This window comes from Phodopus roborovskii, unplaced genomic scaffold, assembly GCF_943737965.1.
Source record: "Phodopus roborovskii unplaced genomic scaffold, PHOROB, whole genome shotgun sequence".
Lineage (NCBI taxonomy): Eukaryota > Metazoa > Chordata > Mammalia > Rodentia > Cricetidae > Phodopus > Phodopus roborovskii.
The window spans coordinates 1095527-1120820 of NW_026125235.1; the positions used below are offsets into that span (position 1 = coordinate 1095527).

The 25294-nt window shown below is 34.2% G+C and overlaps 1 protein-coding gene across 1 annotated transcript in view; it reads right to left on the minus strand.

Moving 5' to 3' along the window:
- The window catches only part of Tyr (tyrosinase), a 77571-nt gene that overhangs the window by 7790 nt on the left and 44487 nt on the right, over positions 1–25294 (minus strand). The window lies entirely within an intron of this gene.

Genomic DNA, 25294 nt, shown 5'->3' on the forward strand with positions numbered 1-25294 from the left:
ATGACACAAAGAAGCAAAGACAATGGGAATCCACCTTAGTAGTGAGCAATGGCAGTCTTTGAAACATCCAGTTTTCATGGACAGCAAAACTAGTTGCACCATGAAAGAAATCTATTCTGTACTGTTCTGTTCTTGAGAATGTGTGCTCTGGCATTTGTGGATGTTGCTCTGTTAATTCTCGTTAGTCTCTGAGTTTGTTACACAATAGTTTTGAGAGCTAGCTAAAACCCTTTCAACAAACTTTCCTATTAAAATGAGACAAAGTTTCTGGTTGGTACAATTAAAACACGTTAAAATGGATCAAAGAGTAAATAAAATGAATAAATATTCAGCCAGTAAGAGAATTTATAGAGAGACATTACAAGTATGACCAAAAAAAAAAAATTGATTTGTGTTACAAGAAAGTGTACCATGGGAGTATGGATGAAATTCAGGAACTTTCTTTGAGCAATATTTTCATATTCTAATTACTCATGACTAAAGAAATAAACTACTGAATATATTGGAGACATAGTCACCTCATCCCTATAATACAACAGTTCCAAAATCCAATGTGATAATGTTTCTATGAAAGTGCCAAATAAGTAAATTACTGCTAATTTTAAATTTTGTCTTAGTAAATCAGAAGTTAGTTCATGGTAAAGAAGAAGTTGAATAAAGGAAGAATGTTAATGCTTGAACAAATAAAAGACAACTTTAACAGTTTAAAATGCACCAAACAAAACAAGAAAACCAAATAGAATGAACACAACAATTTTTTTTTTCCTATGGTATAAAGCAATTTCGTCCACTAAAATCTGGGCTTCAACCAGTAGGTTGGATTTTCATCTATGCATTAATAAAGGATCAGAAGGTCATTGGTAAACAAAAATCTGGCCCATAAAGACCAATTTTTTTTAAATTTTGGTTTACTATTATATATATATATATATATATATATTATACCTATTGTAGGTTAACTTATTTTCTCTTCAAGATGGGCATGAAGACACTGTGCAGATTAAACAGTACCAGTCACAGAGGGTTTATTAAATGGTAACATCTTCCATATTACCCCTCTTGCTCATCTTCTCCCTTATTAGTATCAATATACTTGGAAAACTTTACAATTGGTGGAGAAAATGAAATATGCTATGACAGAAATATAAAAACCATCTCTGATGAATATTATTCTTCTAGTAGGCAGAATTGGGAAATAGGAGGCTTTTAAAAGATTGATTTACTTTGGCTCTCAGATTTCTCAACTGATAAAATCAAAACTGGCTTAAATGCACCAAATTCTACGTAAGACTTATCATATTGTGAATATTTTTAATATTAGCTTATACTAGTATCCTCAAAAGAATGTTACTTGTTAATGGCATGCAATTTTGAAAACACATAGAAGCCAAAGAATGAAAAATACACATGCTTATTGAGGTATGTCCATATAGTATTCTGTATATTCTTGACCCAAAGAAGATATTAAATGATTGTTTTTATATCTAAAACATTTATTTAAATCCATATATTTTCAACTACTAAATATATTTTCAAAAATAAGGAGAATCTTTGACAATAATCTTTGTACAATCCTCACTACATTTTGATATAAGAAGAGGCTAATATGTAGTAAGTCATTAGACTGAGACTGGAGGTAAAATTTGTACCTGATGTCAATAGAGAAAAATTACCATTATATTTTAATTTATAAATAATTTTGTATCTATCAATAAATAAAAACAAAGAATTTACCCAAGTAGGACAAGAGCATCAATCCTTAGCACCATATTTTAATGGATGAGACCATTAATCTACTTATTACCTTATCAACCTTTGAAAATGAAGACATTAGTCTCGATTAAAATTTGCAGTGGTAGTTCTCCTTTTCAATTAACTTCATCAAACTGTGTCTAGAATGGCTCCCATTGAAATATAACAGTAAATTGAATAACTGTACTGACAGTTTGGGATCAAATCTTACTGAAAATTTATTCAACGTGAATCTGGGTAGACTTCTGAAAGTCTGACAGATAGTCGGATAGGCAATGTAGAATTAGGAAAAGCTTATCATACAAATATGTAATGATCTGTTTCACAGATAAGACTAATATAGAATATTTTGTCCCAAGTCTTCTTTACTGCCCCAAGTCCTTATTTACTGTTGTCCATACCATAATATAAATAAAATGTGAAAATTATCAGTTTTTCTTGAACCCATACAAAAAAATCTAAGTTTGGGGACAAATTGATGACCCTAAAGAATATTGTGAAAATATGCCACATTCAGCTGGATCCATGAAATGGTAGTAACACCTAAACTTTTTCAGGAACATCTGGAGATGTCTTGTAGTCAGGGGCGATAGTGATACATTTCTGGGGCAGGTGTCGCAGGGGAATTACAGCTTACATTATGACTTTCCATCCAGGAAATCACGAAGTTTTGACGATGAAGACCCAAGATTCTTGTTTGACTCTCTCCATGCTCATAGCAAGCAATCGTCACGAAATATATTGACAGCATTTTCCAATTGAAGGTGATTTTGAGATTCTATTAGCTCTGAAAAGGGGGGGGGGATTGCTCCCAATATATCCTCTGTCCTTGTCTTATTCAATGAGTAAAATAGAACAAGAGACTAAGACCTCCTTCTATTTTTTTTTTTTTTTTTTTTGCTGTAGCAAGGGGAGAGAGAATGGATAGGATGAGAAGGGTTTAGAGAAACATTTTCGTAGCGCATAGCACCCAAACCCTGGTGCAGTGAAAGTTACAATATTTTTAGAATATATTATATGACTTCCTAGCTCTCAAACTGTATCATCACATCAACAAAGGTACAATGTCACAAGCATATATTCCACCTAGAGGAACTATAATGTAATGTAAAAGTTCTTAAGGAAAGTCCAAAGCCAAGGGAAGAGACAAAAGTACTAACAAAATTTTGCTAAAACAACTACAGTAAAACAATTTAAGAAAATTGGATGCATCAAAAAAGTAATATGAATCCTCACACTGTGTATTTACCTCAATTTACAAAAACCAAATATTAAAGAATGTCAAAATTAGGAAAAATTGTCTGAAAAGACAAAGCAATCATCAGAATCTCAAATGTCATGTATACTTTGGGATTAGCAAACATTTAATTCAAAAGTATAATAATAATATGCTGAGTTAACACGGAAATATATATAGTTCATAAGAGAAGAAAACATATGAAAACTCTAATTGTAAAGGAACATCAGACATTAAAAATAACCCTCAACAGAAATGAAAGTTGTCTACTATGAATTGATTAGTAGACAAAGTAGTTGAGGAATAAATTAGGAAACTTAAAGATGATTTAGTAGAAGCTTACCAAACCAAAATATAAAAAGAAAGAGATCAAACAAGAGAGTTGGAGGGAAGAAAGAAGAAATTTAAAAATACCACAAATGAGAATTGTTGAAGAATTTGAAAGATATAGTGTAAGCATATTGGAATATTTGAATATAAGAATCGACAAAACAGGCTAGATACACTCCAACAAAAGAACCAGGTCATTTTTGAGGAATGGGAGATCCATGCATCCAGTGAGTATGAATACCTCATAGTGCCATGAAGTATGAATGAAGTGGGGAGGGAGAGATAGAATATTAAGAAGGACAGAGGAGCCAACTGAAATTCTTCCCAATTACTAAAGATCAAATAATTTAAATTAAAATACTAAGTAGTTTTGGCTTATAAACAAAAATATAAAATAAATTAGGTATTTTCATACTAATATAAATGAACAATAATAGGGGTAATACATACATTTGCCATATGAAATACTCTCAAATAACTGTGGAGGTGACAACAGACTGAAAATAACCAACACATTGCTCTCTGCTTAAAGGCAGTACACAAGGACTTTCTGAAAGATGCAATATCAGATAGCAGAGGGACTTAACATTTTGAGGAATCTGTCATCAACCACCTCATACAGACATATGTTAACATTAACAGTAATCAGTTTATTATGCATTCCTGATGTGATATGAAGTGAATGGTGCTTTTTGTGATATTTTAGAACACAAAAATTGATTCCAATGGAACAACATCAGAGACGTCCTATTGAGGGGCATTATACAAAATCTGTGACTAAGATAAGAATGCCTAGAATAATAAATCAAAATGTGAAAAACTCTTACAGCCTAGAAGCTCCTAAGAAGTCTTGGTGATTAAAGGTATTATAGGGTACTAGTCAGGCTACCAGCCAAATAATGACATTAGGTGACTTCCAATATGAATAAAGCATGGACGTTATATAATTGTAATTTATTAGTGTAAATTTACTTACTGCCATAATTGCTTCATACTCTTTAAAATGTTATTGATATGATAACATGGTGTGGTACATGTAAAAGCACAATATCTTGTGTAATTATATAAACTACTTTAAAACAAAAAATATTAAATACAATTAAAACAGTTGGATATTTAAGAGACAACCTGCTTTAGAACATGTAGCAATAACACTCAAAAATGTTGGGTACACAGATATGAAAAGACATTTTATTCTCATAACTCATTTACTTAAGGGAGATTAATACCTCTATATTTTGAGCACTAATAATAATTTTTCTCTTGTCAATGCATTAATGATATACTCTGCCCAGTAGTTCTTAAAATTCTGGTGATTAATTAAAAAAACTAAATAATAATTTTTAGAAATATTTAATTTAATTGTAGACTGGAAAATTCTAGGTAGGAATTTTATGCGAAAAATTTCTAGTTCATGGTTATGGGATGTGCCAGGAGTATTTATCTAGCCTGAAACCTAATGGGAAATTTTGGTTGTATATTGAAGCTGAGAGTTATGAATGAGTATTCAGAGGAAGAGATGGAGACTGTTCAAAATATAATAAAATTTGTAAAGAGTAAAAAGTATACAGCACAATCCAGAAATTGCATATGTGACATACTTGTTCACAAATGACAAGGAAAAATATTCTGTATGAAATTGGAGGAGTAAACTGGTCTTCAGCCATGAAGAGTAGAGGAATTTATGAGAAAGTGTTTTGCATGTTTTCCTTCTATGAGTGGTATTAAGTTATGTTTGAATTTAGAGTGATTTATGAAGGCATTAACAAATAAAAATTCTGAAACATTACATATTATCTTGTGGATGGTGGACTAAAGGATAAAACTTGATGCTAAACCTGGAAATATTGGATGACAGAGTCCAATAAACAAAGACTAGCTCACCAGTGTTCTGCATTCATGAATGGATTAATGTTTTTGGAGCTGGATAATTTCTCTAGGATAGGCGTTACTATGTGATGGGAGATGTCATTCTGTAAATATGTTTCTCTAATTGGTTAATGAATAAAGCACTGTGGGTCAATAGGAAAGCAAGATAGGCAGGAGGACGACACAAGGGGGTTTCGAGGAAGTAGTAGGGAGGAGTCAGTATGTAGAGTCTTGAGAGAACAGAGGTCCGGGCCCTCTCTCGGGTAAGATGAGACCACATGGGAGTACTTAGATTAATAGAAATGGGTTAATATTTAAGACAGAGCTAGCCATTAAGAAACTAGTAACTGGCCTATGTCTTTGTGTGTCATTTGGGACTAGCAGGGCTGTGGGACCAGGCCAGTGGAAAAAACCTACTTGTAACAAAATGGCACCCAACTTGGGGTGAAGAACTTTCACTTAAAATTTAACAAAAGCTTAAGAAAGGGCTTTAGAAACAAAAGAACAAAGACAAGCAAGGCTTCTTGGTAGCAGCATTTTTCTCTGATGGACTGTTTTGCTAGAGACAAGCAGATATTTGTGTGGCTCCTTTAAGGGAGGTTTCCTGACTTAGCATTAGTGGCAAAAAAAAAAAAAAAAAAAAAAAACCCGCAAACAAATTAATGATGTGTACAAGAGCTGGCAATGGCAGTGACCACATCTCCAAACCAGCAACATTTTGCTAGATGGCAGCGGAGCCCAAGGCAGTGAGCACAGCTCTCAGTTCTGGTGGTAAAAGTACCTGCAGCCATCTTTGATAGACAGAAGCTAACACAGCTATGGCTTTCATTTTAGCAATGTTGTTAACCAGATAAAAGACTCATTGCCATAAAAAAGATAAAGATTTACACTAAAGACAGATTCCGATTAAGAAAAATCTCTAAAAGTTTACACTGTATTTTAAAATATATGTAGGCATGGGAGAGAAAAAGAAACAGGATACAATGGTTTAAAAAAGAATAACAAAAAGAAAGAGAGTAGCTGAGTGTGGTGGCACATGCCTTTAATTCCAGCACCCAGGAGACAGAGGCAAGTAGATCTCTGTGATTTCAAAGTAAACCTTGTATACAGAGTTAATTCCAGGACAAATAAAAGTTACACAGAGAAACCCTGTCTCAAAAAATGGTAATATAGAAGTAGAAGAAATAGAGTAATAAAAAAGCCAGATGAAGATGTAAAGCACAAAACGAGTCTGGATACTATATGCTGTTCTCTTGTCTTTGACTGCTGAGGGAATAGCAATAACTGTTAAAATAAATGCTGTGGATTAATCCAATTTATATATTTTAAAAATGCTTTGACTTCAAAATTTAAGTCCAAGGACAGGTTACTGAGGAAAAGGATTTCTATTTTTTGTTTCCACAGAAAATGAAAAGCTGTGGATTACTTCCGGACTAACATGTTTGATAGAGCAAGACCCCCTGAAATAGAGCACTAGGTGATCCAACATTCAAAACAGCTGGGACAAGGCAGCCTTGCAGACCACTACAGCCTGGATTTCTGCATCTTCTTAGGATCCCCATGACAACCCCACCTACCAGCAGGAAGCAGTTTGGAAAGAACGACACACAGATTCCCAAATATTGACTATAAATGTTTGTTTTCATTTAAATGGGGTTGGTTATAAATGGCTAATGACCACAATCAATCTCTTTAAAGGTAAAAAGAGGATTATGGCATAGACATGAATACTGTGATTTGGAATGGATTTTCATTGATTGATACAAATTTAAGGTCAATATTGTGATATGTATATTGCTTCTCTTGTTTAGGTATTGTGTTTATATAGCTCATTAAAAATGTATAATTTAGTATAGATTTAGTACTAGATAGTTAACGATGACAGTAAAAACCTAGAATTAAGTTAGTTAGGCTTTCTAGATATATTGAGATTGTTTGAGATGGATAGGCATTCTTCAGACCTTTCAAAGACCTATAGAATATGGCATTTAAAATTGTTTAGGTTTTTTTTTTCTTTGACAGTGAGACATAACTGCCTCTGGCAATACCCCCTGTATCAGAAGGAAGATAGGCATCGACAAACCTCATTATGGAGTTTGCTTTCAATATAGCATATAGCAAGACTAACCATTTAGACAAAATACTGCTCTTATCTGGACTGTTTGACTTTATGCTGTATAAACTGGACATGCAGGACCTACAGGAAAATGACTGCTGATACAAGATGGACATTGCTATAGGGTTCCTGCTTTATAGAAGAGTCTGCCAGACAGCCTGCAGGACACAGACAAAAATGACTGAAAAACTGCCAACCCAAGTGGACAGTTTAGTTTCCTGCTTTGCTGAGGAGTCTGCCAGACACACTATGGCATATGGGCTGAAGATGGAACATTACAGAAGAACTTCAGGTGACTGATCAGGTAGCAAGATGTCACCGTAATTTCTAGAGTTTATACATTATCCTTTTGTTGTCTTTGATGGAGTTGAAGACAGATAGCTATGGTTATAGTTTTCCTTAGTTAAGATTAAAGATAAGGTACATATAAGGCTTTAGACTCACAAAGATAGGATAGATGACAGAGTATTTTCTTTAAATCTTACTAAATGTTAATGGACTAAATATTGTTAACTGTAATTATTATTTGATAACTGATGTGTGATATATTTTGCTATGATAGGTTAAAATCCTTCTCTTTATTTTAGATAGAAACGAGGAGATGTCATTCTGTAAATATGCTTCTCTTATTGATTAATGAATAAAGCACTGTTGGCCAATAGGAAAGCATGATAGACAGGAGTAGGATACAGGGAGGATTCGAGGAAGTAGTAGGGAGGAGTCAGCATGTAGAGACTTGAGAGAACATAAGTTCGGACCCTCTCTCAGGTAAGATGAGACCACGTGGAAATACTTAGATTAATAGAAATGGCTTAATATATAAGACAGAGCTAGCTGATAAGAAACTAGTAACTGGCTTACAGCTTTATATCTAATACAACCTCTCTGTGTGTTATTTGGGGCTTGCATGCCTGTGGGACCAGGCTATCAGAAAAAAAAAAACCTACTCATAACAACTATGAATATAATTTTGTTATTATTTTGCTTTCTTGCTCTCTTATGGTAACTATATTTTTGTATTGGATGCCAAAGCAAAATAAATTCCCGAACTCACTGCCTTGAGAACTCTAAGAAACAAATCTATTATTTAATTACCCAGTTTCAAGTATTCTAACAGCAACAGTGGACTGAAACATAGTAAAAACTGATAGATATACATGACCAAAGGACAAAACAAATATCAGAGAGGAAAAAAGAAAAGGTATGGAAATAAGATATCACCACTGAATAACATGATGTTACATAGGACTGGAGGTGCTATGGTTCATGTCTATGGGAAAATAATTCCATTCAGAAGACATAGAACTCTGGAACAGGGATGGGTGGGTAGTAGTTGTTAATGTGTGAGATAATGAGATTGATGACTACCTTATATGCTACCCTAGGGCCCCAACAGATTATGCTGAATATTTGTAGAGTACCAGCTCTACATTTATTTCTTAATAGAAAAGGCTGATTTGTTTTTAGAGCCTCAGAGTTCTAACATGTAAACTCATAATAATGAAGTCTACCTTATCCCACTCATTAAGCTCTCCATTAATATTTTCAATACATTTTCCATTATGTAACCCCTATATGTCAAGCTCCAAGGTTAGTTATAATAATCTAAGTGTCTCACAGTTCGTTTTGTCTTATATTAAAGAGGTGTGTGATAAAATCCGGGTGGTCCCAACAGGGTCAATGGTGAAGATAAAAAGTATATCTCAAAACAGAGTACTTAAATTGGTTGAGGAGATTATGGAGAAGAAACTGTATTCTAACTACATCCTCACATGAAGTCAGAGCATAATAACTGGAACATAAAAGGAATGTGGTGTGGGATGCAATGTAGAATAATTCAGCGTCAAAGGGAAAGGTGGGAATGAGTCAAAGTGTAAAAAGCTTGGTGAGCACTAAATGAGAACATGGATTTCACTGTGAGGGTCAATTTTCCAAGTAGGCACATGTAACCCATTTCTATGTATTTCCACGTGGTCTTACCGAGAGCGGAGGAATGGCAGTTCTGTTCTCTCCAGGCTCCCCATTTTGACCCCTCCTTACTACTTCCTCTTCCTCTTTGTCTCCTAGTCCCTCCTATCTTCCTTTCCTATTGGCCAACAGTGCTTTATTATTACCCAGTATGAGAAACATATACAAAATGACATCTCCCATCAACAAATTTCTTAAAGAAAGCAAGAAAAGCCAAGAACAATAAAAAAGATGAAGGAAACAATTCAAACAGTTCAAAACCTGAAAAGCAAAATAGAGACAATAAAGAAAACACAAACTGAGGGAATGCTGGAAATAGAAAAGCTGGGTAAATTATCAGAAACTACAGATGCAAGCATAACAAACAGAATACAAAAGATGGAAGAGAGAATCTGAAGCACTGGAGATAAACTAGAGGAAATAGATTCATTGACCAAAGAAATTCTTAAATCCAACAAATCCTTAATACAAAATATCCAGGAAATGTGGGACACTATGAAAAGACCAAACCTAAGAATAATTGGTTTAGAAGAAGTCTAAGCAACCCAGCACAAGGGTACAGAAAACTTATTGAACAAAATCATTGAAGAAAACTTTACCAACCTGAAGAAGGACATGTTTATAAAAGTACAAGAAGCTTCCTGAACACCAAATATAATATATAAAAAAGTCCCCTTGCCACATAATAGTCAAAAAAACCATACAGAATAAATAAAGAATATCAAGAGCAGTGAAGAAACAAAGAAAAAAAGCCAAGTAATATTAAAGGCAGACCTATCAGAATTACACGTGACTTCTCCATAGAAACTCTGAAAGCCAGAAAGTCCTGAAAAGATCTACAAACACTAAGAAACAATAAATGTCACCCCTGATTACTATATCCAGCAAAACTTGCAATCACTATAGATGGAGAAAACAAGCTATTCCATGGCAAAACCAGATTTACACAAACATATCCACAAATCCAGCCCTACAAAAAGTTCTGGAAGGAAAATTCCAACCCAAGGAAGTTAACTACACTCACAAAAACATAGGCAATAAATAATCCCACTTTACCAGAAGCCAAAAGACAAAGCAGGATAAATCTGCTCACAGTACCAATACTACTAACAATTCCAAACCGAGAATTAACAATCAATGGTCCTTAACTTAACTCAATATTATTAATGGTCTTAAGTCACATATTAAAAGATACAAACTAACAGATATGAAGACAGGATCCATCCTGCTGCTTACAAGAAACATACCTCAACTTCAAAGACAGATACTAACTACCACAGAGTAAAGGATTGTGAAAAAATTTTCTAATCAATGAACCCAAGAAACAAGTGGGCATAGCTATCCAAATATCTAACAAATTAGACTTCAAACTTCAATCAATCCAAAGAAATGAAGAATGTCATTTCATGTTCATCACAAGAAAATTTCATCAGGGCAAAGTCTCAGTTCTGAACATCATTACCCCAAATACAAAGGAACCCACATTCATAAAAGAAATATTACTAAAACTCAAATCTCACATAAAATCCCAAATATGTATATTGGGAGACTTTAAGACCTCACTCTCGCCACTAGACATGACCACCAGAAGAAAATTTAACAAAAAAAACAATAAAACTGACAGATTATGACCCAATTGGGTTTATCAGACATCTATAGAACATTCCAAACAAACATAAAGAATATACCTTCTTCACAGCTCCACATGGAACCTTCTCAAAAATTGATCACATTCTCAGCAACAAAGCAACCCTGAACAGATGCAAAAAAAAAAAAAAAAAATTGGAAAAGCACCTGTATTTTATTATATCATTATGCTTTAAAGTTAGAATTCAACAACAACACAAATTGTAGAAACCCTACAAACTCATGGAAATTTAACAATGGACACTTGCATCATTCCTGGGTCTAAGAAAAAATAAAGAAAAAATTTAAAGACTTTCTAGAATTCAATGAGAATGAAGACACAACATATCCAATCTTATGGAACACTTTGAAAGCAGTGCTAAGAGGAAAGTACATAGGACTAAGTGCCACATGAAGAAACTGGAGGATAGTCACATTAGAGAATGAACAGTACAAGTGAAAGCTCTAGAACAAAAAAAAAAAAAAAAAAAAAAAAAAAAAAGCAAACTAATCCAGGAGGAGTAGATGCCATGAAATTGGGGGCTAAAATCAATAAAGTAGAAACAAAGAAAGCAATACAAAGAATCAATGTAACAAAGAGTTGGTTCTTTGATAACAACAAGATAGACATACCTTTATCCAAACTAACCAACAAGCATAAGAAATACATGTAAATTAGAAAAATCAGAAATGAAGAGGGGGACTAACAATGGATTCCAAATACTTCTCAGGTCATACTTTGAAAACTTGTACTCTACAAAATTGGAAATTACCTTGATACCCAAGCCAAGCAAAGACATAACTAAGAAAGAAAACTACAGATAAATATCCCTCATGAACATTTGAAGCAAACAGACTCAATAAAATACTGGCAAACCTAATCCAAGAACACATCAGAGAAATCATCCACCACAACGAAGTAGGCTTCTTCAAAGGGATGCAGGGATAGTTTAACATATGAAAATCTGTCAATGTAATTCACCATATAAACAAACTGAAAAATAAAACCATATGATCATCTCACTAGATACTGAAAAAAAAACTTTGACAAAAGCCAACACCCCTTAATGATAAAAAGGTCTTGAAGATACCTGGAACATACCTAACAAAATAAAAGCATTATACAGTAAACCAACAGTCAACATCAAACTAAATGGAGAGAAACTCAGTGGGATTCCTCTAAAATCAGGAACAAGACAAGGCTTTTCACTCCCTCTATACATCTTCAATATTGTACTTGAAGTTCTAGCTAGAAATATAAGACAACAAAAGGAATTCAAGGGAATAAACATTGGAAAGGAAAAAGGAAAACTCACTATTTGCAGATGATATGGTAGTTTGTGCAAGTAACCTGAGAAAACTCTACCAGGGAACTCCAACAGCTCATAAACACCTTCAGCAAAATGGCAGGATACAAGATTAACTAAAGAAAAAAAATCAGTATACTACTATATACAGACCATAAATGGGCTGAGAATATCTTGTAAGAGAAAGTAGACAGTACCCTTGAATGAACTGGTACAGAAGACCGCTTCCTGAACATAACCATAGTAGTACAGACACTGAGATCATCAACTAATAAATGGGGACTCATGAAAATGAGAAGCTTCTGTAAGGCAAAGGGCACAGTCGACAAGACTAAACAGAAGCCAACAGAATGGGAAAAGATATTCATCAACCCCACAACTGACAGAGGGCTAATCTCCAAAATATACAAAGAACTCAAGAAGCTATTCATCAAAACACCAAAAAAAAAAAAAAAAAAAATCCAATTGAAAAGGGGTGCTTAGAACTAAATAGAGCATTCTCAATAGAGGAATCTAAAATGGCTGAAAGACACTTTAGAAGGTTCTCAACATGCATAGCCTTCAGGGAAATGTAAATCAAAACAACTCTGAGATCATCTTACTCTTGTCATAATGGCTAAATCCCAAAACACCAATGAGGATGAGTTTGTGGAGAAAGGGGAACACTCCTCCACTGCTTGTAGGAGTGTAATCTTGTACAGTCACTTTGGAAATCAGTATGCCATTTCCTGAGGAAAATGGTAACCAGTGTACCACAACATACAGCAATTCCACTCTTAGGCATAAATCCAGAAGATGCACATTCATGAAGCACAGATATCTGTTCATCTATGTTCATAACCAGAACCTGGAAAAAACCTAGATTCCCTTCGAGAAATTGTGGTACATTTACACAATGGAGTACTACTTAGTGAATAAAAACAATGGGATATTGAAACTTATAGGCAAATAGATGGAACTAGATAAACCATCCACAGTTACAAAAAGAAGAACATGGTTTGTACTCAGTCATATATGAATTTTAGACATAGCGCCAGAGAAGCTAGGAAACTAGGAAGACCCTAAGAGAGACATGCATGGTCACCTGGAGAAGTGGAAAATGAGAACATCTCTTGTGTAAACTGGGAGCAGGGGAGAGTGAGTAAGGAGAAATAGAATAGGAGAAGAGGAGAGGAGAGGAGAAAATGAGGGAGCAGGAAGATTGAGTTGGGGGAAGAATAGAGAAGAGCAACAAATGAGATACCATAATAAACGGAGCCATTATATGTTTAAAGAGAAATTTGACACTAGGGAACTGTCCTGAGTTCTACAAGGATGTCATCTATTAACAATCTAAGTAAGAGTGGATAGGCTACCTAAATTCCCTTCCCTGACAAGGAGGTTGATGACTGTCGTATATGCCATCATAGAGCCTTCATCTAGTAACTGATGGAAGCAGAGACAGACACCCACAGCTAAACACTGAGCCAAACTGCTGAAACCCAGTTGCAGAGAGGGAGATGTAGTTAGCAAAGGGGTCAAGACCAGGCTGGAGAAACCCACAAAAAGAGCTGACCTTAACAAGGGGGAGCTTATGGACCCAGACTGAAAGCTAGGAAACAAACATAGGACTGACCTAGACCCCCTGAATGTGGGTCTCAGTTAGGAGGCCTGGGCAGTCTATGGGACCTCTGACAGTGGAATCAGGATGTATTCCTAGTGCACAAAGGGACTTTGGGAACCCATTCCTCATGGAGAGATACTCTCTTAGTCTAGGGACATGGATGACTACTTAGGCCCTAACCCAAATGACTTGACAAATTTTGATGATCTCTCATAGAAGATCCCTCCCTGGGGAATTGATGGGGGATGGGGGATGGGATGGGTGGTGTGTAGGATCATGGGTAGATGGGAGGGAAAGGAAACTGGGATCAATATGTAAAATAAGAGAAATTATTTAAAAAATGAAAATACCTGACAAATTACCCTACACAGTATGTACACTCAATAAATATTGTGTGACAATATATTAAAAAAATGTTTATGAGAGGATGTTTGTAAATTATCCTCAAATAACACAGCATTGTATGTGAGGGATTTGACTATCTGTGGATTTGCATGCCCTGATGAAACTCAGGATAACTATATTAATTTTCCCATCACATTTATTTTCTAATTAGTTCATATTTATTGATTGATTGATTGATTGATTGATTGATTGATTGTATTATTTTGAGAAGGGTTTTTCTGTGGCTTTGGAGTTGTAGACCAGCCTGGTCTCGAACTCATAGAGATCTGCCTGTCTCTGCCTCCTGAGTGCTGTGATCAAAGGCGTGTGCCACCAATGCCAGGCTCTAATTATTTCTTCTTCAATTATTCCTCTTAATTTAGCACAAACCATTTCAGTGATTCTTAATATTTCTTTTAATTTTTGAAATTACTTTTATCTTATTGTTAAAATTAACTGTCATGTAAAAGCAAATTGCATGTATTTATGGGGTGTCACATGAGGTTTTTGAAGCACATATGTACCAAATAGGGTTATATTAGTTTGTGTTTGTTAATATTAACATGTATATGAGCTAAGATATGCCTATCTTCTAAAGTGTTGTTTCTATGTAGTAAAATCAGTGTAAATACTTTCTATAGTCTTTTTCTTATTTAATTTGTAACTCTTTTGAAATATATAGCTCAGTGTAATATCTGTGGTGACTCATTATACTACAAAACATCTGCACTTCTTACTCCTTTCTAAGTGTAACAGTGTCCATCAACCAGACTTCTCCATTCCTGCACACTTCTTAACAGATGTTACTAATTAGCATTCTATTTTCAACTTCTAGAGGAAAGGTTTTGATTTCACATATGAATGACAATAGACAGAGCACCTTTTTCTGCCTGGTTTACATCGCTTCATGTTCACAGTGCAGGGCATTAATCCCTTTCCAGTTTTTTTTTTTTAAACCTGGTAAGAATAATTTAACTATGTTTTCATTTCCTTTACAGAATGTACCTGTGTACCCACATGAGAAGTTTTGTTTAATTTTATTTGTTGCAGTAACCTTGAATATGACTAGTATTTCTTTCCTAGGTCTGCTTACTTAAAATCAAAATTACACGTTCTTCTACTCATGTTCTTTTTTAAATAATTTGAGTTATAGCTTCAAGTGCCTTACTATGATGAACAATAACTACTTTGCTCAGTAATATTTCAAACTTGTTGCATGGTTCTCATTCATCCAGTACAGTACTAAGTGTTTGGAATGCATTATTGTATAATTTATTTATCCAATAAAATACAAAAAGGATTATTAGTAACACAGTAGTGTGTTAGGTTGGATACACTACATGCAAAATGGTTTTCTAAGTCATCTTTATCCTTAAAAATTACTTTTATGTTATTTTTAAATTACATTCATATTTTATATATCAGAAAACTGAATGGCAAAGAGGACAAGTTTACCTATCCCTTAAACAACTAACACAATATAGTTATTCAAATAAGGATCAAAACCAAGCAGTTTATAAATAATAGCTATCTTTTGCCTCAATTAGATAATATCTTCCAAATGCATTTTTATAAAACCTCCAACACACAAGTAAGCAAGGAAACAAAAACTGAGAGCTTAGATAATGTGCCTAAATTTATTCAGGTAACACATGGGCAGTTAGCATTAAAACCGTCTATTAGAACTCAGTTTTCCATTCTATGAAGTACTTCCAAGTGTGTGTTTGAAAATATAAATGCATGCAGAATAAATAGTGTAACCAAGATACCTTGTAATTAAGAAAGGAAAGAGAGACTACTTTGAGAGTTACTGGATGAAAAATTCTGTGACATTTTGCATAGATCTGAACAGTTCTTATGTATCCCTGTCTTTATCTATAGAGCCTGGACTAGATATTGTTGATGCAATAGTCTAGCTACATCTGCCAAGGGTGAAGAGCCTATATTATCCATTCCCTTAAAATATTTATTCATTAAATAATTATTCAGCACATGCATAGGCAGGCACAGTTTATATATTGCAAAGTTGGAAACAAAAGGTTTCGAAAGGCAGTTTCCTCCCCCAAAGGAATTTTTAGGATTATAGTTTGATATCTTCATTTATTATATTATATCTTTATTTCTTAGCAAAAGGTCTTGATTCTGAGGTGGAAAGATGTCTTTAAGTCTCATAAACTAATTATCATCATTAATGGTAACAATGATTAAATAACTTCAAGATGTATTTGGTATTGGCATACTTTCAACACAATATTTTAACCAAGAGTGCAAGTCAATACCCACTTTATCAGAGGTCCACACTCCCATACAAATTCTCTATACATAATTAGCTTTCTTACTTCATACCCAATCATGGTGTATTGTACTAAGCCCTGCAAACCCCCATCCCCAGGATTACAATGGAGAACTTCATCATGATGATGAGCTCCTTATTTGTGTTTGCAACTATTCCCTGCAGAATATTTTACATATGACATTTCATATGTAAATTTTAACATTTGTGGTTTTACAAGTAAATAGCATGACGTTGTGGGAACCCCCAAAAATTATGCATTTATCCTTCCACCTAATAACCTACTAAGAGACAGAAGATTCTTGTAGACATAGATGCACAAATGATAAAATTCCACAGTCATTGGTTCTCCTTCTACATCCATTATCAGCATGTTCTTTACTTTCCTTATAGTTCTAGATTTCACATCAATGACAACTCCTAGAAGTATCATTTATCCTCTTAGATTGCCACTTTATCCACACTCTTACCTCATCTCCTAATCTCTAATTTCCACTAAATTTTAGAAAAATAAAGTAAAAGGAATGCTTTCATTTGGTTTATTAAGATTAGAAACTAGAGTGTAAAATTCATGACGTGAATTAAATAGCAAAAATCTATGTATCTTTGCCAGAGGACTTTGAGTTAATATTGTATCCAGTGGTAGTTGAAGTTACCATTTGATCACAGGGATGGTGTGAAACAACACATTGCATGAATGTTTTATTTCAAAGTGTTAAGCAGTAGGATTTTTAAATTCTATTTTCTGAAGATTGGACATAGGTAACCAATACATATGGTATGGTTAAGTACCAAGGACCTATAAAGATATAATAGAAGCTAATAGTAATGTTTGAAGGCAACACAAAAAGGCAAAGAAGGTCACAGATGATTCTACACCAGAATACATTTGTAAAGAGAAAATTGTCTGTAAACTCAAGTCTTTCTTTTCAGCTCACAGCAAATGTTCTGTGCATGCCTCAGTATATTTGTAATGTATAATTATAGAAACATATGGAGCACACACACACAAGTAATTTATACAGCAAATCCTGATATCATTGAAATATAAATTACAAAAATAGTGTGTTTAATTTAGCTTAGTGAATGAAGATAATGTAAAGCCTCCTTCAGAAAATGAGTTTATTTGGGGCTGACAGCCTGACATTTCAATTATAACAAAGGGTCCTACTCAAATCAGAACTCAAGAAAACACAGAAGAAAGGCTAGAAAAGAACACTCTTCTTTTTCTTTTGCTCTCTGTATCTTTCCACCTGTCACTATTATTTCCCTGTAGTAAAGGTCATTGTCTATTTATATCCAAGTCTCTTCCTTTCACTACTCACTCAGTCTTCCCCTTTAATTGGAGTAACTTAAAAAAACAAAGTCATTCCTTAGAAAGGCTGTTGATGTGTGTGTCACCTAATCAGAAGTTTTAAAAAAATGTAAACTCTCATATTGAGCAATGGGAAATCTGTTACTCTGAAGGAAGGAGACAACAACAGGGAAAGGATTTCTGTTTACTATGTCAAGTAATGCTCTTTATAGAAGTGGAGATTGGTGGAAAAAAATGAACCACAGAAAGTTGAGCACCAAGAAACTTTTGACATGGATCATCTGGAGAAAGGGTAGAGACAATGGCCAAAGGGAATTGTGTAATTTCCATATATGCCACAAGTTGCCATAAACTTTTGCCTTTTTTCCCTTTAGTGGTTCTTAGTGAAATGTATGAATCTTGAAGTGCCAAGTTAAATAGTGTTAAGAGAAAAGTAACATGAAAAGATATTCAGCTTACAATCTAGGAGCTCAGTGAGGAGGAATTTTAATGATAAAAAACATGACAGTGATTTGTAAATCCCTCCTTGCATACACCTGATAAATATGTCTTCAGTGGTTAGAGGTGTGATCATCTGGACTGAAATTTTGTTCTAACAGCTTATGTATCCTGTCATATAGAAATAATATTTTCCTTCATGTTCAATTCCCTTTAGCTTTATAACTTCTTTATTTTTTTTGAGGAGGTGTTATATCAATAAATGTCCAACTCATCACTTTTTGTTTGTGCTTAAAACACTTGAGGATTTCTAGTTGTGAAAAAATAGAATAGATATATGAAGTCAAGAATGATAAGAGTATCTCCAGAGGATCTGGTATATAATAGGTATGAGGTCAAAACTGATATTGGATGAATGAAACTTGAAAACAGTCAAACATTCATTTAACACATTGGTATCATTTAATGGGGAAAAACCCAAACCATTTTTCTTAAAGCAATGGAAAATCTGCTATTTTCAAAACCCAATTTTCTTCATAAGAAGAATACTTACATTTATAATATATTTTATACATATCAAAGAATATTGGGGGTTTAAAGAATATTGTCTTTTTTCTTGGGAGATGATAAATATGTATCATTGATTCATCATGATTTCCTAGAACTTGCCATGCAAATGAGCAACCAGTAACAAAGAGGCTTGTTGTGTTTATGTATACATAATTCTGTGTGTGTGTGTGTGTGTGTGTGTGTGTGAAGAATTAAATTATATTTCTGGAATAGGACTATAATTTAGCATTCAACATTGTCTAAGGGAATTCTTAAAATTAAGAATCTGTCATTAGCGAGGCAGTGGTGGCATACCCCTTTAATCCCAGCACTCTGGGGGCAGAGGCAGGTGGATCTCTGTGAGTTTAAGATTAGACTGGTCTACAAGAGCTGGTTCCAGGAAAACTTCCAAAGTCACTGAGAAACCCTGTCTCAAAAAACCAAAGAAACAAAAACAAACAACCACCCCCCAAAAAGAAACTGCTATTAACTATTAACGAAAGTCTTCTACACATTAAGACCAAGAGTCTATGGAATGTGGATAAACTTTCTCACTTCCTCTCATTTGACAGCAACAATAGAGGAAACAAATTAGTTTAGAGAATCTTGTCACCTTACCAGCAAGTGTGTTACAATCCACTAGCAAGGCATATTTGATTATTCCAGAGAGTCATTGAATTTACTGCAACAATATTTCCGTATTGTTCAATATATAAATCTTGCCCTTTTGGGTTAAATTTATTTCTGTTATCCCAGCTGTTTTTCAGGCTGAGTCAGGAGAAATACAAATTCCTGATGTTATTTCTAAATGCCATCCAAGAGTGGTTGACTTAGTATGAAATCTGGTATTCAGAGTCATATGGGTGGCTAAGTTACTTTTAGGAAATCTATGTGAATATTTTTCCTCTCTTAGAGAAAAAAATAGTTTACAAAGTGTCAATCCACTTAGGAATATACTGAGACTAACTAGGCAAGATACTAGTGATTCCATTCAAATATTCTTTATGGTAGGGCACTACTGATTTGTAACAACGAAATAGTAGTAGGATTGCAAGAAAAAAAATAACTAGTTGCGTCATTAATAAGTTTAAATCATGCTATTAATGAAGGACTGTTTGCATTCCCTGAACTAATTCATGCTTGTACTTTATGGTTGTATATTAGTTTCTAGTTCCAAATTTACACAGTATGGACATGAATATAGCTCATTCTCAAATTCAATAAAATACTGATACCCAGACCTCCACACATGCTACTTCAGCATCACTGTGTGTGAGTTTTGCACACTGTGACTTTTAAATTTTATCTACACATCAATTGATATGTGATACTTTAGCAATAGATTACCTGTTAATTTGTATCTTATTATAAAAGTGAGACAGATGTTGAGTAGAATGCATCTCAAGCTAAACAAGTCTTGGAAAAGCACTAGATAACTAAATAAAAAAAACTTTTATGTACTTCATATAACCAAGGAATGTGAAATTGTGATGTGGTACACATAAAGTCTCTAGAAGCTGCCATATTAAATCAACATCACTGTTTAAAAATTATTTCTTTTATTTTGGAGAATATAATCATTATTTTCCCCTTCCCTCCCACAAAGCCCTTCCATATGTGCTTCCTTACCCTCTTTTAAATTCAGTTTCTTTTTTTTCATTAGTTGCTAAACACACATGTGCATACTCACTCATCCCCCAAAACACTCCCACACATGTTTCTAAATACATAAATATAACCTGATCAATCTGTAATATGTTACTTTTATGTACATTTTCAGGACTGACCATTTGGTCATTTGGTATTAGATGAGCACTTGGTGTGCTCTTTTCCTGGAGAAGACTACTTCTCCTGCTCTCATCATTCATTGGTTGCCTATAGTTCTTTGTATAGAGCTGAGACCTTCTGGGCTGTCCTACCCTGTCCATCCATTTGGGAAGGTAATTGTTGCTGTACTGAAGTATTATTACAGAAAAAAGGTAAAAATAAAAAACAAAGCCAAAACAAAACAAATTGTAAGAGCCAGAGGATCAAAGAGTCAGGGTGTCTGCTATATGATTATGCTTTCTGACTAATGTTAGATGCTACATACATAATTGTCAAAAATATGACTACATAAACATGAACTGGGCAAAGTCCAGACTTGTTTAATATTTAATGAGTTAAATCTTAAAAAAACCAATTAGTCTGGGAGCTGTAGTGTGGTTAAAATTCTAAGAAGGAAAAACCAGGAAAACACACAACCATTTACTAGTGCTTTCCTAGAAATAATTACTGATTGCCCATGAGAAAGACTGAGAAGCAATGGGAAGATGTGCTGTCCTCTTCTAATCTTAAAACCAACCAGGAGTTTCTGCAGAAGCAGATATGCTATTGGCAGCATAACACAGGGTGTTAATGCACACCTCCTGAAGGGTAAGTATAAGATTGCCTATTATTATGGGTCTTTCTGCAATATAAAGCAAAGAAATCAGCTGCTGGGAAATGAAAAAAAGGGCTGCCTTGATATCAGCCAAAAATAGCTGTGTTTTAGAACTTTGTTCACAGACTCTATGTTATAGTGAGAAGAAGCTAAAGCATCTTATACTTGTCCCAGAAGTACCTATATTAAGTTCCAGAATCCTACATGGATACAAAGCTAAAGCTCTCTTCTGATAGAGCAGAGGCAGAACATGCTCTCACGCTCTTCAGTACAACAGTTACCCTGTCATGTATGAGAAGAATTGGAAGACCACTATCCTTCTGGTCATTGTAGGAAGTGGCAAAGATTGGTACCACTGGGACAGAAACAGAAGTGCTAAAAATTCCTAACTCTTGAGGCTGAGATGAACAAAAGCAATAGTAAAACCTATGTTAACACAGAATAGAAAGCCTACTTGGCTTCTGAAATAGCAGTGCAGATATGAGAAGGGAAGGAGTAGGAGGCTCTTTCCATATAATGTATGACCTGTTTAAAGCTTTGACTATAGCAAAGATACTATAATACTCTACCAACTCATATTCAAATTCAAAAACTTAATGTCAATTCATAATTGGAGGAATTTAAATCTGTAATTCATCAGAATTAACCACAGAATCTATTAAACACATAACTGACCAAGAAGGTAAATTAATGCTGTACACTAATGTTGTAACATATGAAGACCTGTATACTTGTCACTGGCAATAAATGTTACTTATCTAAATATTGATTGTTCTTTTATATTACTTGCAAAACACTACAAAACAAAAACAATTACACTACACCACACACACACACACACACACACACACACACACACACACACCATCTTGTTAAAATATTAAATCAAAAGAGAAGTCCAAGTCAGAGAAAGCTCAGACATTGAGCTTCTAAGATAAGTTCATTTAAATTATTTTAAAGGAATAACTATGGGAATGAAACACATAGAAACAACATACATAATCACAAATAAACTTCCACTTTACATATAGAAACCACAAAATGAATTATCTGCAAAACTAAAGGAAAACTATGTCATCAGAGCTGAATAATATGTTTAATGGGTATATTAGAAGACACTACATCAAAGGAGTAAAGGAATCAGAGAAACAAGATTTTATGTGGTTAAAATTAAAACCTCATTTATTATTGCATTATTGCAACTCAATGAGAAAATAAGAAAAAGGGAGAAGGGGAGAAAGAAGAAGTAAGAGCAGAAGGATGTGTAAAAAGAGAAAGAGAAAAGAAAAAAGGAAGGAAGTAAAAGAGGAAAGGAAGGAAGACATATCATGACCTCAGAAGAGAATGAGGTAAATGAAAAGGAAAGACAGAGAAAAAAAACAGAGAGAGAGAGAAACACACACACACACACACACACACACACACACAGAGAGAGAGAGAGAGAGAGAGAGAGAGAGAGAGAGAGAGAGAGGAGAGAATCCATGAAAAAGGGAGCTATTATAGGTTTGAAGAGAAAATTGACTCTAGAGAAATATCCAGAGACCAACAAGGATGACCCCAACTAACAATCTTAAATACCGTCCCCTGATAATGAGATTGATGACTAATTTATATGTCATCTTAGATAAACACTGAGCCGAACTCCTGGAATCCAGTAGCAGAGAGGGAAGAGTGATTAAGAAATGGTGTCAAGACCAGGTTACAGAAACCCACAGAGACAGCTGACCTGAACAAGGGGGAGCTCATGGACCCCCCAGACTTATAGCTGGGAAACCAGCATTAAACCAACTCAGATCCCATAAATATGGATCTCAGTTAGAAGGACATCTGACAGTGAAACCAGGATGTATCCCTGGTGAACAAAAGGACTTTGGGAGCACATTTCTCATGAAGGGATACTCCTTTAACCTAGAGGCTGGAGGAAGGACCTAGATCCTACTCCAAATGAATTGACAGATTTTGTTGACCACTCCTGGAAGGTTTCACAAGTTTAGCTAAGTAACATTAATGTTTATTTGAACCACAAATAATAGGCATTACAAATGGAAAAACACTTGTCTAGAAGATCTAATTGTGGAAAGAAGTTTAAATTTAACAAAAACATTTGAAAACAGATAAATTGACTCATCTATGAGAAAAAAATAGACATATTGACAATTATTAGCCAAAGTTCCATTTTAACACCTTTATAAACTATTATTTACTCATTTTATACACCAACCACTGTTCCCCCTCCCTCCGCTTCCACCTCCTTTCACCTCCCCCCCACCTCATTCCCATCTACTCCTCAAAAGGGTATCTGATGGGGGATGTCCTTCTGTATATACATTTCTCATATTGGTTGATGAATAAAACACTGTTTAGCCAATAGCCAGGCAGGGAGGATAGGTAGGGCAATGAGAGGAAGGAGGGAGGAGGAAGACAGAGACCATGAAGGGATGCCTTGCTGTCCAAGGAGTAATGTGCCACAGCCTCCTCATGACAATGCATAGATTAATAGAAATGGGTTAATAATTAAGACAAACCTAGTAAATAAGATGCCTGAGCCATCAGCTAAACATTTATACTTAATATGTCTCTGTGTGTTTATATAGGCTAAAGGACAGCAGGACCTGGCAGGACAAAAACTTTCATCTTCAGATATCAACAACTTTTTCCAAAAAAAAAAAAAAAAAAAAAAAAAAAAAAAAAAAGAGAGAGAGAGATAAGTAGACAAGATATAATTATATGTTAATAGAATACCACTATTGAATTACTAGCAACAACTACAGTAGAACACACGGATTTTATATTCCAAGTAAATATTCAATATAAGAAGTCAATATATGGATTTCAAAATAAACAAGAATTGAAATGAAGATATATATTTTTATAATCAGTGATGGAATCAAAGTGGAAATTAATAGCAGAAAACTCTCAGAAATATTAAGTATTGGTAAATGACTCAGAAAAAATGTAAGAAAATATTCACAAATATTTTGAATGTAGAACATTTAAAATCAAATTTATAGTATTAAGCTAGAATAGTGCTTAGAATAAAATTTATGGTATTTAAACAGTTTTATTAGGACAAAGGACTAAAGTAAGTTGGTTGAATCTTTTTCATTAATTGACAAACTTAGGGAAAGAAGAATTCGAAGTCAAGAAAGAAACAAAATTAAAAAAGAGTCCTTAAACTGAAGGCATAGAAACCATAGAGATAGAGAAAACCATTCAAGCCTAAAGCTGTAGCTTATTATATAAGTCATTGGTGCTGATAAACTATGGTTAGCTGGGTTATAAAAAAATATTGGAAGAGAAATTCTACTACCAAAAAGGGTCATGGGGTGTCACTACAGAACACATACACAAACTATAAAATGAATTACATCAAGGAAGTGGAAAGGAAGGGAAGAGAAGGAAGGAAGGAGGGAAGAAAGGAAGGAAAGAAGGAAGGAAGGGAAAGGTAAAAAGGAAGGAGGGCAGAATAGAAAAAAGGTCTGTCATTGGCAAATAAATAAACAGAAACACATGTTTAAGAACTTATATTCTTGGTGGTATTGATGCTATTAATTTCTGCCTTGGTTCCATTGGCAATAAATAATTTTTTATCATTTCAATTTTATTTCAGAGAAATTCTAACACAGACAACTCAAATGAAACTCAGCTTATGCTGGAGTTGGCATGATTGATTCCTTTGCCACATGAGAAACAAAATAGCAGTACTAGACAGAAGAAAGAACCCTGGATTTGTGGTCACAGAATACTGAATATATATATCCTCCTCTTAATTACTTAATCATGTGTAGACTTTGAAACTCAGTGTCAATTCTTCAAAATCTCATTGTTTTATTATGTAAAATATAATGTGCTATGTTTGCACTAATAAGTGAAAAACAAAGGAAGAGGTCGAAAGTGCTGCCATCCTTCTGATATTATTTTGAATTCCTTGCACTGCACTTGTGCCTGATACCTCTTCTATTTTTCTTTTGTAATGTCCTTATTGTGTCAAGTTCCATTAATTTAATATATCTGTTCCATGAAGTTAGTTTGTTTTAGAGGCCATTTTTATACTTACTTTTGAGTATTATCTTTAATTACAAACA